Genomic DNA, 16,767 nt, shown 5'->3' with positions numbered 1-16,767 from the left:
AACAACAACAAAAAAAGGCCAGAATTCTATAGGAAACTAGGAAAAGGCTATTTTCAGGCAATTCTCACATGAAATACAAATGGCATCTGAGATTTGAAAAGATGCTCAATCTTACTGGTGTTCTAGGAAATGCAAATTACAAGATCCCATTGTATATGATTAGATTGGTAAAAATAAAATGGGATAATATTACCAATTGAGAAGAGTATAAGAAAATGGGCATATTTTGATGTAGTCCCAATAGTTAATTTTTGCTTTTGTTTCCCTTGCCGTAGACATATCTAGAAAAATGCTGATTTTTCAACAAAAACAGCTGATGTCAGAGAAATTACTACCTGTGCTCTCTTCTAGGATTTTTATGGTTTCAGATCTCATATTTAGGTCTGTAATTCATTTTGAGCTTATTTTTGTGTATGATGTAATAAAGTGGTCCAGTTTCATTCTTTTGCATGTAGTTGTGCAGTTTTTCCAACATCATTTGTTGAAGAGACTATCTCCCATTGTATATTGTTACCTCCTTTATTGAATATTAATTGACCATATAAGTGTGGGTTTATTTCTGGGGTTTCTGTTCTGTTGATCTGTGTGTTTTTTGCCAGGACCATTCTGTTTTTATTACTATGGCTTTGTACTATATCTTGAAGTCTGGAATTGTGATACCTCCAGTTTCATTCTTCTTTTTCAAGATTACTCTGGCTATTTTAGGTCTTTTTGCGGTTCCATACAAATTTTAGGAGTATTTGTTCTAGTTCTGTGAAAAATGCTGTTGGTATTTTGATTTACACATTGCATTAAATGTGTAAATTGCTTTGGATAGTATGGACATTTTAACAGTATTTGTCCTTTCAGTCCATGAGCATGGAATGTCTTTCTGTTTCTTTGTGTCTTCAGTTTCTTTCATCAGTGTTTTCACAGTATATGTCTTTCATCTCTTTGGTTAAGTTTATTCCTAAGTATCTTATTATTTTGGGTACAAATTTTAAAAAGATATATTTATTTGAGAGAGAGAGCGTGTGCATGCATGCACACAGGTGGAAGGGGCAGAGGGAGAGGGAGAGAGAATCTTCAGCGGACTCTGCACTGAGTGCGGAGCCTGATGCAGGGCTCGATCTCACAACCTTGAAACCACAACCTGAGCCGAAACCTAGAGTTGGACACCCAAGTGATTGCGCCACCCAGGTACTCCTATTTTGGGTGCAATTGTAAATGGGATTGTTCTCTTAATTTCTCTTTCTGTTGCTTCGTTATTAGTGTATAGAAATGCAACAGATTTCTGTACATTGATTTTGTATCCTTCGACTTAAGTGAATTCATTTATCACGTGTAGTAGCTTGTTGATGGAGTCTTTACGGTTTTCTCTATATAGTATCATGTCATCTGCAGATATTGAAAGTTTTACTTACAATTTGGGTGCTTTATTTTTTTTGCTGTCTGATTGCTGAGGCTAGAACTTCAGTACTGTGTTGAATAGAAGTGGTGAGAGTGGTTATCCTTGTCTTATTTCTGATTTTAGGGGAAAATCTTTTAGTATTTTACCACTGAGTATGATGTTAGCTGTGGGTTTTTTTTTTTTTAATATATGCCCTTTATTATGTTGAGGTATGTTCCTTCTAAATCTACTTTGTTGAAGGTTTTAATCATGAATGGATGTTGTACTTTGTCAGGTGATTTTTCTGCATCTGTTGAAGTGATCATATGGTTTTTATCCTTTCTTTCGTTGACGTGATGTATCATGTTGATTGATTTGTGAATATTGAACCACCCTTGCATCCCAGGAATAAATCCCATTTGATCATTGTGAATTAGTTTTTTTATTCATGCATATTCTTTAAGTAAACTCTACCCCCATCATGGGACTTGAACTCACAATCCCAAGATCAGGAGTTTTGTGCTCTACTGACTGAGCTAGCCAGGTGCCCCTGGTTTTTAAAAATATATTGTTGGATTTGGTTTGCTAGTATTTTGTGGAGCATTTTTGCATCTATGTTCATCATTGATGTTGGCCTGTAATCCTCTTTTTTTTGTGGTGTCTATCTGGTTCTGGTACCAGGGTAATGCTGGCCTCATAGAATGAATTTGGAAGTTTTATTTCCTTTTTGATTTTTTTGGAATAGTTTGAGAAGGATAGATATTAACTCTCCTTTAAATGTTTGTAGAATTCTCCTGTGATGCTGTCTGGTCCTGGACTTCTGTTTGTTGGGGTTGTTTGATTACTGATTCAATTTCATTGCTGGTAATTGGTCTGTTCAAATTTTTTATTTCTTCTTGGTTCAGTTTTGGGAGGTAATATGTTTCTAGGAATTTATCCATTTCTTCTAGGTTGTCGAATTTGTTGCCATAATTTCAGATATACTTCAGAATATTTCAGTTGTTCTCATAATTCTTTGTGTTTCTGTGGAATTGGTGGTTATTTCTCCTCTTTCATTTCTGATATTGTTTGAGTTCTTTCTCTTTTTTTTTCTTTTTCTTTTTTTCCTTTTTTTAATGAGTCTGGCTAAAGGTTTATCACTTTTGTTGATTTTTGTAAAGAAACAGCTCCTGATTTCATTGATCTGTTGTTTTCTTAGTTTCTATTTTATTTATTTTTGCTCTAATCTTTATTTCCTTCCTTATACTGGTGTTGTGTTTGTTCTTGTATTTCTAGCTCCTTTAGGTGTAAGGTTAGGTTGTTAATTTGAGATTTGTCTTGCTTCTTGAAGTAGGCCTGTTTTGCTATAAGCTTCCCTCTTAGAACAGCTTTTGCTACATCCCATGGATTTTGGACCATTGTGTTTCCCTTTTCATTTGTCTCCATGAATTTTTTGATTTCCTCTTTGATTTATTGGTTGACCCATTCATTGTTTAGTACCATGTTATTTAACCCCGACATATTCGTGGTCTTTCCAGATTTTTTCTTGTGGTTGATTTCGAGTTTCATAGCGTTGTGGTCAGGAAAGATGCATGGTATGACTTCAGTCTTTTTAATTTGTTGAGACTTGTTTTGTGGCCTAATGTATCATCTCTTCTGGAGAATGTTCTGTGAATATTCTTGTGAATACTTGAAAATAACGCCTATTCTCCTGTTTTAGGATGGAATGTTCTGAATATATCTGTTAGATCCACCTGGTCCAATGTGTCATTCAATGCCACTGTTTCCTTGTTGTTTTTCTGTTTGGGTGATCTATCTATTGATGTAAGGGGTATTGAAGTCCCCTATTATTGTTGCATTACTATTGATCGGTTCCTTTATGTTTATTATTAACTGTTTTATGTATTTGGGTGCTCCCGTGTTGGGTGCATAAATATTTACAACTGTTTAAATCTTCGTCTTGGATTGTTCCTTTTATGATTATGTAGTGTCCTTCTTCATCTCTTATTGCAGTCTTCGTGCATGTGTGTGTGTGTTTTACAGTTTCTTCTAAAGCCTGTTTTGTCTCATATAAGTATTGCAACCCAGCTTTTTTTCACTTCCATTTGCACGATAAATGCTTTTCTCTTCTTCACTTTCGATCTGCATGGATCTTTAGGTCTGAAATGAGTCTCTTGTAGGCAACATGTAAGTGGGTCTTGCTTTTTTATCCGTTGTGTCACCTGGTGAAGACTTTTCAGAAGGCATTTAGCAATGTTGATCAAAATTAGAACCAGACAGGGGCACCTGGGTGGCTCAGCCCATTAAACATCTGCCTTCGGCTCAGGTCGTGATCCCAGGGTCCTGGGATCGAGTCCTGCATCGGGCTTCTTGCTCAGCGTGGAGCCTGCTTCTCCCTCTGCCTGCTGCTCCCCCTGCTTGTGCTCTCTCTGACAAATAAATAAATACATAAATAAAATCTTTAAAGCAAAGATAAAAAACTAGAACCAGACATAAGTGGACTGAGCAATTTCACTTCTTCGAACCTCTCTTTCAGAAGTCTGTGCACATGTGCATGAAGGTATTGGTACGATGGGGCTCAATACGGCATTATGGAAACAACCAAAATGCTCATCAGTAGAGGAAAGGTTAGACAAATCATATCTCATTTGTAGTTAGAATACTGTGCACCATTTAAGAAGAATGAGGCTGACCTATTTGTACTGATATTCAAATTAGGTAAGAATAGGAAAGAAGTCAAATTATACCTTCTTCCATTTTTAGTACTACTTTGCTTTTAAACAGATAGGAACTGGCCATCTGCTTAATTCTGACTTTCCTGTCACATTGTTGAACTGATACAGATGCTTCAGATAATTACGTTGTGGCTCAGGGAGTCTAAATTACTGATAAATTAACTTTGTTTTTATGGCTCTTATCTTGAAGTTATTTTTATTGCTTTCATTGTGTACCAAAATGGGGAGTAAATGTTCAGGGCCGCGGGGATGGGGCCATGCCGCAGGCAGGAATGATATGTCTCTGGCTATGTTAAGTGCTGTTGTCCTCGCAGTGCCCTGGCCCTTTGTAATCCTACTCAGATCTGAAGGGCATTGCTAACCTCTCTGAGGAATGGCCCTTTCTTTGACAAGGTCTTAGTAGGGCTGGCATCTGAAGAAGTCTTGTTTTCATGATGCAGTTGGGAGAAGATTTTCATAAAAGATATCCATACAACAGTTGAGTAAATGCCTTGATCTATGTGCCTATCAAAATGAATTGATCATTACATTTAATAAATCACAATATTTACTTTGTGATTTATTTATTTTGTGATATTTATTTTGTTTGAAAAACCTTCAGAAAACTTCTGTGACCAGAGCTCATTTCTGTATGTTCTTTTCCAATTAAAAATATTTTATTGTGATTTTTTAAAACAAATAAGAAGGAATAAAACAATGAAGACAGTATATCCACCTCCCAGCCTAAGAAAGAAAGTGGGTTCTTGAAGATGTTCTAGTGAGGGGAGGGCTGGCCATTTTATTGCCCGTTGTGCTAGTGCTTTCTTATTAACATTGGTGTCTCTGGGTCTCAGCTCCATGCTGTTGTAGCGGCCCTTCTTCTTCTTTTTTTTTTTTTTTAAAGATTTTATTTATTTATTTGACAGAGATAGAGACAGCCAGCGAGAGAGGGAACACAAGCAGGAGGAGTGGGAGAGGAAGAAGCAGGCTCATAGCGGAGGAGCCTGATGTGGGGCTCAATCCCATAACACTGGGATCACGCCCTGAGCCGAAGGCAGACGCTTAACGTCTGCGCCACCCAGGCGCCCCTCTGTAGCGGCCCTTCTGTAGCAGGGCCCAGATTCCATAGTGATGCATTGCTGGAAAAGAGACTGGGCTGGGGGATCAGACTCAGGAAATGGCTTCTTGTGATTTCTTTGTAGATGAAATTTCATATTTAAGATAAGGTTTATAGGAAGCTGTTGCCCCTGCTCTTGCCAAAGCTGTTGCAATAATGGCACCCTCGAGCCAGTGAGGCTGTTACCCTTTGCTGTGAAGGAATCCAAATCTGGTACCTTTCCCCCACCTACTTCCCTGCCTTTCCTTCCATCGTCTCTCTGTCTGTCCATCTCTTCCTTCCTTCTTTTCTTCCTTCCTTCCTTCCTTCCTTCCTTCCTTCCTTCCTTCCATCCATCCATCCATCCATCCATCCATCCTGGCATCCCTTCATTGATTTAGTATTCTTTAAGTATCTACTGTGTTAAGGCTCTGTGCTTGGCATGGCCAAGCTGTTTAAGTCCTGCTTAGAGTGAGAAGGGCAGCTGTAGACCACCTCGGACCAGCCTCTCATCATTATTCTGCATTGTCTTCTGGTCCTACAGTGGTTTCAGTGTGGGGTCCAGGGTGGAGCCATGCTCTGCAGAGGTGATGGGAGTCCGGTATGGTACTGCTCATGTAGGCCACGCTGCCCAGCACGGGGTTAAGACTGACACTGTGGTTGTTGGAGTCATGCTTCTGGTGGCTGTCCAGGTGGCCCTTCAATGAGGAAAACTGCTCAGGCCACATGGAGCACTTATGTTTAGGGTTGGTGTGGGTTTTGTGGGTGTATTCTCATCAATGAAGACCTCAGGGCAGTGGATGCATTGTAGGTCAGCCTTCTTTGAGAGCTAGGGGTGGTGGGTGAGCATGTGTTTCTCCAGCACCCTGGTCTGGCCAAAGTGTCCTTTGCAGATCACCTCTGCCCACAAGTTGTTCCCAGTGTCCCAGGAGAGAGAAACAGGTAATTCCTAGCCTATTTAAAGAGTTTCTTTAAGAAAGGAATGTCCAGGGTGCTATGACATACACTATTATATGTGTGTTAGTGTTTGTGTGAGAGAGAGATAATGGGGAGAGGGAAGGAGGGAGGATATATGTATGGGTAAGTGAGAAGGACATAGGACAGTTCAAGGTAAGGGACAGGTTTTTGCAAAGATGCAAGGAGAGAAAGCATAAGCATATTTACTTACTGCTGGGTAACAAAATACCTCAAAACTTAGTGGCTTATAGCATTTATTATCTTACATTGTTTCTGAGTATCAGGAATTCAGGAACAGTTTAGCTGGGTGGTTCTGGCTCAGAGCTGTGGTGGGGTTGCAGTTAAGATGTCAGGTCAGGGCTACTGTCATCTGCAGGCTTGATGGGCTGGAGGGTCTGCTTCCGGAGGAGCTCACTCACATGGCTGGCAAGTTGATACTGGCTGTTGGTAAGAATCTCAGTTCCTTTCCTGATGTCTCTTCCTAGAACTACCTGACTGTCCTCACAGCGAGTTGCCAGCTTCCCCAGAGCAAGTGAATCCAAGAGAGAGCCAGGGTAGAAGCTGTAACGTCTTCTGTGACCTAGCCTTGCTGGTCATTTCACGGTGTCATGCAGTGGCAGCCCCATGCTATGTAAGGGACTATGTAAGGGCATGCATACCAGGAGGCAAGGATTATGGGGCCCTTCTTGGAGGCTGCTGCCATAGCATGGTCCTGAATCTGCAAGCTGGTCTGTAGGCCGGGGGAGGGGGTCCGCTGTGAGTCTGGGGAGCTGATTGGGCTGGGAATCCCAATGCAGACTCTGGACACTGCTTTAATTACTTTTTTTTTTTTAATTTTTAAAAACTTTTATAAAACACCCCCTGACTTTCTGTTTTATCTTCAAAACCCTGGGGGAGTCCTGGAAGGATTTTAAGCAGGCAAATGACACACTCAGTGTGCTTTTCAGACTATAGCTGTGGTAGAGGTGTGCAGTGTGTTGGATTGGGAGGCAGATGTGTGACCCAAGGGCTGCTGGTAGTGGTCTGTTTAGAGGTTCTTTTTTTTTTTTTTTTTTAAGATTTTATTTATTTATTTATTTGAGAGAGAGAGAGAGAGAGCACCAGTGGCAGAGGGAGAAGCAGACTCCCCGCTGAGCAGGGAGCCTGATGCGGGGCTCAGTCCCAGGAACCTGGGATCATGACCTGAGCCCAAGGCAGATGCTTAACCGACTGAGCCACCCAGGCGCCCCTGTTTATAGAGGTTCTGTAGTCCTCACCTTCCCTGGAGCATCTGGAGCTGGGTGAGAATCCCCAGTTGTTGCAAATCCCACCTCTCCCTACCTCCTCCTTTGTAAGTGAGTCTTGGGCTACAGACTTAATAAACCAGTGGCCTCCAGAGTGGGCTGTGGGAAAGAAAAAGTCATTTGGAGTATGTAAAGTAAGTATTACCACTTTTGTTTATCTGTATCTCATTTTTAAAAATGTCTATTTTTAGTACTATTTTATGATGTCCTTAGTATGTGAGTACCACAGCAAGATGTATATAACTTATAAGTTAGTGGATGTGTGTCATTGGGGTATGTGCCCCACATCTTTTACCAACAGGGTAGATGATCACTGAGTTTCAAGACCACCACTAAGAGGGAGGCTGGTCCTGGGGTGCAGGACAGGGTTGGCAGTTGTGCTCAGTGTCTTCCTCTCTGGGTGCTTTCATAGAGGCCCTGGCATACCTCAGCACCATCCCCAGGAGACCTGTGCTGGCATAGTGCCCACTTAGCCATTTGGTGGTAGCTGGCTTGCCCTGCAAGCCCCTAGCGATCACCCCTTGTGACCCGGGTCACTTTAGGGAAGCCATTCTCAGGCATTCTCTGGCCTCAGAATCATACTTGCATTTACATCAGGCTCAGAAGTGTTGGTGGCTCTGCCCTGGCAGGTCATTCAGTTTCTCTGAGGACCCCTGTTGGTTTGTAAAACAAGGGTGGTCCTCCTCTGCAGGGTGCTTTGGTGGAAGGGCCTCATGCAGTGCCTAGCATGTAATATTCTTCTGCCTTCCCACACCCCACATTATGCACAGTAGGTTAGTATGGGCTGAAGATTCCTTCCTGACAATGTCCCAGGTCAGGACTCCAGGGGGTTACCACGACCCCCTCCTTTAGGCCCTGTAGCCTCAAAGACACATTGAGTTCCAGGAAGATCCTGGTTTACTCAACTTGGTTACACATATTCTGTTTGAATGGTGCTCCTGAGTTAAAAAACATGAGAAGTAGCTTTGAAAACAAAGTGAAATGTCCTTAGCAATTGGGACCTCTGTTCCTGAGGAGCAGCAGTTTTTAGTGTTTGATGAAGTGTATCCATCCTTTGCAGCTTTGAGTGCAAGGCTTACTTTGTAGTCTGAAATTAAAAAAAAAAAAGTCAATTCTTACAGTCTTTTCAGTAACTTTGAAGTATCTTTACAAAAGAATGCATCTACACGGCATATTTTTGTAATCCCTTGCATGTTATTTGCAAAATGTATCTTTTTAACCTTTTATTTTGAAATAATTTTAGATTTGTGGAAAAGCTGCAAAATAGTAATGAGTTTCTGTATATTCATCTGGCTTCCCCTAATGTTAACATCTTACATGAGCCTAGCACGGTTATCAAAAGCAAGAAATGAACATTGGTACACCACCATTAAGTAATCTTCAACTGTTACTTGAATTTCCCTGATTTTCCCACTAGTGTGTTCTCTTTTGTGTTCCAGGATCCCATCCAGGATACCATCCAGGATGCCACACTGGGGTTTGTCATGTCTCTTTGGTCTCTTCCATCCTGGGATGGTGCCTTGGTCTCCATGTTATATTTTTGAAAATATGTAAATCTGACTTTGTAGAAATCCTTTGAACATAATTTTGTTTTTTTCTCCAAGTCCCTGTTGCCCCCAGCTCTGACCTGGCTTCTTCTGCTGGGTCACAGCCAGTTACATGCCTGGCACATTGCTCAGTGAATGGTAGCTGCTGTTGTTTTGATGATAAATGAGGTATAGTCATTGGAATGCCACCGGTGTTCTTTAGGGACTCCTTATGTGGCACCTGTGGGTAAAATACTTTCTAATTTACTCAGATCCAGGTTTTCCAGTGCAGGTGTGAGATAGGAAAGTGCCTCAGACTATGTGCTGCGAGCGTCTGTTTTCAGTCTTGGGAGATATGGTGCAGTAGCAGGGGCTGGTGTGGTGTTCTCTATTACAGATGTGTTGTGCACCTATGAATCCATACCAAGCCTGAGAGAGCCCAGTTCTCACTGCTCAGGTTTGTTCATGATAAACTGCGCTTTCTTGGGGGAGCCTGACTGCTTATAAGGTGCCTTTCCCAAGACTTTCGGGGTTCTCTAGAAGTGTATCTGGGGCTGTGGAAAGACATATGCGAAGGTGGCACTTGATGTTTACAGACTATGACAAAGAATTCCTTTCTTTCTAGGCCTGATACTGGGTATACATATATAGTTGTGGTAGATGGCAGCGGGTGGGGTATTGTTTTATTCTAGAATTTTCTGTAAAAGTGAATTAGTTACCCGGATTCTGGAGTTGTGCCCAACTTTTTGGGTATTTAACTCAAGAATCCCAGAGTGTGTGTGTGTGCACACGTGCATGCATGTACACATGAGACAGACCTATACATACACACATACCCATAGGGAGACAGAGACTGAGAAGTCTAGGTGTTCCCAGGACTGAGAGAGTTCTCTGGGATGTGGGAAACTGGGATAGTCTCAGGCAAAGTGAGATGGTTGGTTGTCCTATAAAGGACCTACTTGGGACAGAGGATGATGGGGATTGGTGATACCTACAAGATTCCCAGTGGCAAGTTTCTAGTCATAGTCTTCTGCCATTTGCTCTGTCCCTTTTAAAAAAAATTCTTATTTAAAAAGTTTTCGTATTGTGATTACCAACACTTTATTATTCTTATTTTACTAATTCCCTCTCTCTGTTTTGCTGAAGAGTTTTGAAACATTTCCCTGATATCCTGTCATTTCTTTACATTCGATTTCATAAAAATAAACTTTTATTTTGGGGTAATCTTAGATATACAGAAATGTTGCTGAGAGTATAGAGATCTGAATACCCCACATCCAGCATATCCCATTGTTATTGTCTTACCTTTCCATGGCACATTTGTCAAAATTAAGAAATTGACATTGCTGGGACGCCTGGGTGGCTCAGTTGGTTAAGCATCTGCCTTCAGCTCAGGTCACGATCCCAGGGTCCTGGGATCAGGCCCTGTGTCATGGGGCTCCTTGCTCTGCGGGGAGCCTGCCTCTGTCTCTCCCTCTGCCTATCACTCCCCCTCCTTGTGCTCTCTGTCAAATAAATAAATAAAATCTTAAAAGACAAAAGACATTGACATTGGTACATTACTATTAACTAAACTTCAGATTTTATTTGATTTCATCAGTTTTTCCATATTTTCTTTCTTTCTCTCTTTCTTCCTTCCTTCCTTCCTTTCTTTCTTTCTTTCTTTCTTTCTTTCTTTCTTTCTTTCTTTCTTTCTTTTTTTTTTTTTTTGATTTTTTATTATATTATGTTAGTCACCATACAGTACATCCCCGGTTTCCGATGTAAGGCTCGATGATTCATTAGTTGTGTATAACACCCAGTGCACCATGCAATATGTGCCCTCCTTACTACCCATCACCGGTCTATCCCATTCCCCCAACCCCCTCCCCTCTGAAGTCCTCAGTTTGTTTCTCATAGTCCATAGTCTCTCATGTTTCATTCCCCCTTCTGATTACATACAGTACATCCCGGTTCGATGAGCTTCGATGATTCATTAGTTGTGTATAACACCCAGTGCACCATGCACATGTTGCCTCCCTTACTACCCATCACCGGTCTATCCCATTCCCCCAACCCCTCCCCTGCAAGAGTCCTCAGTTTGTTTCTCATGGTCCATAGTCTCTCATGTTTCATTCCCCCTTCAGTTACCCCCTTTCTTTATCCCTTTCTTCCCCTACCGATCATCCTAGTTCTTATGTTCCATAGATGAGAGAAATCATATGATAGTTGTCTTTCTCTGCTTGACTTATTTCACTTAGCATTATCTCCTCCAGTGCTGTCCATGTTGTAGCAAATGTTGAGAACTCGTTCTTTTTGAAAGCTGAATAATATTCCATTGTATATATGGACCACAACTTCTTAATCCAGTCATCTGTTGAAGGGCATCTCGGCTCCTTCCACGATTGCTATTTGGACATTGCTGCTATGAACATTAAGGTGCATATGCCTTCTCTTCACTATGACCTGCTTATCTTTTGGGGTAAATACCCAGTAGTGCAATGGCTGGATCATAGGGTAGCTCAATTTTAACTTTGGGACCTCCACACTGTTTTCCAGAGTGGCTGACCACTTCCAGCATTCCCACACCAACAATGTGGGAGGATCCTTTCTCCACATCCTCTCCAACAATTGTTGTTTCTTGCCTTGTCTATTTTGCCATTCTACACAGGCGGGTGGTATCTCAGTGTGGTTTTGATTTGAATTTCCTTGATGGCTAATGATTTTGAACATTTTTTCATGTGTCTGTGCCATTTGTATGTCTTCATTGGAAAAGTGTCTGTTCATATCTTCTGCCCATTTTTTGATTTGTTTATTTGTTTCTGTATTGAGTTTGAGAAGTTCTTGTAGATCTTGGATACCAGTCCTTTATCTGTAGTGTCATTTGCAAATATATTCTCCCATTCCGTGGGCTGCCTCTTAGTTTTTCTGACTGTTTCCTTGGATGTGCAGAAACTTTTAATCTTGATGAAGTCCCATAAATTCATTTTATCTTTTGTTTTTCTTGCCTTTGGGGATGTGTCATGAAAAAGGTTGCTTTTGGCCGATGTCGTAGAGGTTGTTGCCTATGTTCTCCTCTGGAGAATTTTGATGGATTCCTGTCTCACATCGAGGTCTTTCATCCATTTGGAGTTTATTTTTGTGTATGGTGTGAGATAGTGGTCAAGTTTCATTCTCTTGCATGTAGCTGTCCAATTTTCCAGCACCATTTATTGAAGAGACTGTCTTTTTCCCACCGGATGTTTTTTCCTGCTTTATCAAATATTAGTTGCCCAAAGAGCCGAGGGTCCATTTCTACGGCTCTCTATTCTGTTCCATTGGTCTATGTGTCTGTTTTTGTGCCAGTACCATGCTGTCTTTGTGATCACAGCTTTGTAGTACAGCTTTCGAAATCTGGCATTGTGATGCCCCCAGCTTTGTTTTTCCTTTTCAACAGTTCCTTGGCCGATTCGGGCCTTTTCTGTTTCCATACAAATTTAAGGACTGTTTGTTCCAGTTCTTTGAAAAATGTCCTTGGTATTTTGATCGGGATAGCATTGAAAGTGTAGATTGCTCTGGGTAGCATGGACATTTTAACTATGTTAATTCTTCCGATCCATGAGCATGGAATATCTTTCCATCTTTTTATGTCTTCCTCAATATCTTTTAAGAGTGATTTATAGTTTCTAGAATATAGGTCCTTCGCCTCTGGTTAAGTTAATTCCAAGGTAACGTATGGTTTTGGTGCTATTGTAAATGGATGGATTCCTAATTTCTCTTTCTTCGGTCCGTTATTCGTGTATAGAAATGCAACTGATTTCTGAGCATTTATTTTGTATCCTGCCACGTTACTGAATTGCTCTATAACTTCTAATAGTTTGGGAGTGGCTTCTTTGGGTTTTCCATATAGAGTATCATGTCATCTGCAAAGAGAGACATTTTGACTTCTTCTTTGCCACAATTTGAATAACTTTGATCCCTTTTGTCGTCTGATTGCTGTTGCAAGGACTTCTACTACTATGTTGAACAATAGTGGCGAGAGTGGGCATCCTTGTCGAAGTTCCGATCTTAAGGGAAAGGTTTCAGCTTTTCCCCATTGAGAAATAATATTTGCATGTAGGCTTTTCATAGATGGCTTTTATGAGATTGAGAAATGCCACTTTATTCCTACACTCTGAAGGGTTTTAATCAGGAAAGGATGCTGTATTTTGTCAGTTTTTCGGCATGATTGAGAGTGGAAGTCATATGGTTCCTGAGCTCTTTTCTTGATAATGATGTATCCGGCGTGATTGATTTAATATTGAACCCTTGCCTTGCATCCAGGTATGAATCCGTTACTTGATCGTGGGTGGATGAAAATCCTTTAATGAACTGAGTTGGATTAGCTATATAGTATCTTGTTGAGGATTTTTACGGCGTCCATATTCATTAGAGTAGAAAGGTTTGTATTGTCTTTTTGATGGGGTCTTTGCCTGGTTTGGGGATCAAGGTAATATTGGCCTCATAGAATGAGTTTGGTAGCTTTCCTTCTGTTTCTATTTTTTGAAATAGCTTTAGAGAATAGGTATTATTTCTTCTTTGAATGTTTGGTAGAATTCTTCAGAAGCAAGTCGGGCCCCTGAGAGTTTTGTTGTTTGGAAGGTTGCATCACTGACTCAATTTCTTCATTAATTAATTGGCCTGTTTAAGAAATCAATTTCTTCCTTTTTCAATCTTGTAGTTTATAGGTTTCCAGGAAGGATTCCATCTCTTCCAGATTGCTTAGTTTATTGGCATATAGCTGTTGTAAAAATTTCTAATAATCTTCCAATTTCAATGGTGTTCGTCGTGACCTCTCCTTTTTCATTCATAATTTTAATAATCTGGGTCCTTTCTCTTTTCTTTTGGATAAGTCTTGCCAGTGGTCTGTCAATTTATTGATTCTCTCAAGAACCAGCTTCTAGTCCTGTTGATCTGCTGTACTGTACTTCTGGTTTCTGCTTGATTGATTTCAGCTCTAATTTTGGTCAAGCTTCCTTCCGTGCGATGATTAGGCCTGTCCCTCTGTTGCTGTTCCAGCTTCTTGAGGTGAGAATATAAAAACTGCATTTTAGATTTTGCTATTCTTTTGAGTGAGGCTTGGATGGAATGGCTATGTATTTCCCCCTTAGGACTGCCTTTGCAGTATCCCATAGGTTTTGGACTGTTGTATTTTCATTCTCATTGGTCTCCATAAATTGTTTAATTTGATTTTTGATTTCCTGATTTATCGAGTCATTCCTGAGCAGGATGGTTCTTAGTCTCCAAGTGTTTGAGTTTCTTCCAAATTTTTCCTTGTGGTTGAGTTCCAATTTCAGAGCGTTGTGGTCTGAGAATATGCAGGGGATAATTTCAATCTTTTGGTATCGGTTGAGACCTGTTTTGTGTCCCAGAACATGGTCTATTCTTGAGAATGTTCCATGGGCATTAGAATAGAATGAGTATTCTTTGGTTCTGGGGTGTAGTGTTCTATATATCTAAGAGGTCCAACTCGTCGAGTATGGCATTCAAAGCCTTTGATTCTTTGCTTAGTTTTTGCCAGGTTTCTGTCTGACTTTCCGATAGTGGAGTGTTGAGGTCCCCTACTATTAATGTATTTTTATTTATATGTCTCTTTATTCTGGTTAAAAGTTGGCTTGTGTATCTTGCTGCTCCCCTGTTGGGGGCATATATATTTATAATTGTCATATCCGCTTGTTGAATACTTCCCTTAAGAATAATATAGTGCCCTTCTGCATCTCTAACTATATTCTGTAGTTTAAAATCCAATTTATCTGATATGAGAATTGCTACCCCAGCTTTCTTTTGAGGTCCATTGCGTGAAAGATGGTACTCCATCCCCTTACTCTCAGTCTGAATGCATCTTTGGGTTTGAAATGGGTCTCTTGTAGACAGCAAATGGATGGGTCATTTCTTTTTATCCAATCTGCAACCCCTGTGGCGTTTTATGGGATGGTTCAAACCATTTACATTAAGACTGATTACTGAGAGATATGATTTTATCAAGTTGCCATGTTGCCATAAAGTCTTTGTTTGCTTTGACAGTTGTGACTTTCTGTTCTGTATCACTCTTGGGGCCTTTTTACTTTTATAGAACCCCCGTAATACTCTCCTGTAGGGCTGGTTTCGTGGTTACAAAATTGGTTAGTGACTGGCGTCTGAAATGTCTTTATTTCTCCATCAATTCTGAATGACAGCCTTGCTGGATAAAGGATCCTTGGCTGCATGTTTTCTCTGAAAGAGCTTTAAATATGCTCCCCCAACCCTTTCTCTCATTCCAGGTCTGTGTAGACAGGTCTGACGTAATTCTGATGCTTTTGCCTTGGTACGTGAGAAATTTCTTTGCCCTGGCCGCCATTTCACTGTATCCTTGCATCTAATATTTGCAGAAATGCACTATGACGTGACGTGGCGTAGGTTTGTCATGGTTGAGCTTGGGAGGGGTCCTCTCTCTGCCTCTTGAACCACGAATGTTTGTTCCCTTGCTAGATTAGGGGAAGTTTTCAGCTACAATTTGTTCAAATATCTCTTCTAGACCTCTGTTTTTCTCCACCCTCGGGATGCCGATGATTCTAACATTGGATCGTTCACAAATTGAGTCTTCCCGAACACACATTCGTAGGGCGTGGATTTTTAAGACCATCTTCTATTTTCATTTTTTCCTCTATTAACCCATCCTCCAATTCACTAACCCGTCCCTCTTTTCGCTTCTATCCTCCGTCAAGGCCTCTAGTTTTGCCTGCATTTGGCTCACTAGAATTTTAATTTCTGTCAGATTGCTCTCATTTCTGTCCTTAGGATTCTATATTCTCAGTAACCTTTTCGTTAATAGTTTTCTAATTTACTCATCATTTTGACCATCGTTATCTGAGTTCCATTTCTGATAATTTGGTTACATCCATATCCATTATTTCTGGCGGAGCCACCAGAATCACTGTCTTTCTTTGCTGGGGACTTCTCCTTCTTGTCAGTTCTGATGAAGAGAGTTGGGGTTTCAGAGCCCAAATTATTGACTGATCCCAGGCCTGCCCCTTGTTTTATAGGGATCTTAGGGATGTGGGCTTCTTCTTTAAAGATTTTATTTATTTATTTATGGCGCAAGCCAGCCGCGAGAGAGGAGAAGCAGGAGAGAGTGGGAGAGGAAGAAGAGGCTCCCACAGCGGAGGAGCCCGATGGGGACTCCTTTCCGGAACGCTGGATCACGCCCTGAGCCGAAGAGCAGTGCCCTACGCCAGCCGCGTGTGACTGCGACCAGGCGCTCCGGGCTATGGCTTCTACTGCCTGGGGGCCCGGATTAGGGGGGCCTGGGGACTGTTTGGTAGAGTCACTCCCGCCTGCGAGGGGATGGGGATGGGCATGCTCCCTGAGCCGGTATTTCCAGGCTTTTTCTTGCTCTAGCGCTTTCCTGGCGGCTTGCTGTGCCTCTTCTGAGAGTCGAGCAGCAGCGGCCAATTTCAGCCTCTGTCACAGAACAGGGATTGCGGCCTTCTCTCCAATGTTCTGGCCCTTTAACTCTGTTACTGTTGGTGCTGCTCAACCTGACGCTCCGGGATGTGCGCCACACCCGGGCCCCAGCGCCTCACTTCCAGGGCCGGGATTTCTCTGTCCTTTGTGTTTCCGCCGCCAGCCGCCCCGCCGGAACCTCCCGGCTCCAGTCTGGATCCAGTGAGCGCACCGGATTCCGGTGTTCATGCGAGATGCCTGGTGGCGCGCACCCGGCTCACGGTCTCAGTTCTGCTGTTTTGCGGTGCCGTCCGCGAGCCCGCCCGCTCTCCGTGCAAGTGGCTACCGCTTCCCGGCGCCCAGCGCGCGGCTCCCCTCCCCTTCGTTTTATCTTCCGATATCTTGCACAGTTTCATAGCTCCCA

At 41.7% G+C, this 16,767-nt stretch overlaps 1 protein-coding gene across 3 annotated transcripts in view; it reads left to right on the top strand.

The window, feature by feature from the left end:
* Positions 1 to 16,767, top strand: part of DTD1 (D-aminoacyl-tRNA deacylase 1) — a 188,241-nt gene that overhangs the window by 58,829 nt on the left and 112,645 nt on the right. The gene's annotated exons all lie outside the window — the stretch shown is intronic.

This window comes from Ursus maritimus, unplaced genomic scaffold, assembly GCF_017311325.1.
Source record: "Ursus maritimus isolate PB19 unplaced genomic scaffold, ASM1731132v1 scaffold_22, whole genome shotgun sequence".
Classification (NCBI taxonomy): Eukaryota; Metazoa; Chordata; class Mammalia; order Carnivora; family Ursidae; genus Ursus; species Ursus maritimus.
The sequence above is the reverse complement of the archived record's forward strand: the minus strand, read 5'-3'. Positions and strand labels throughout refer to the sequence as shown.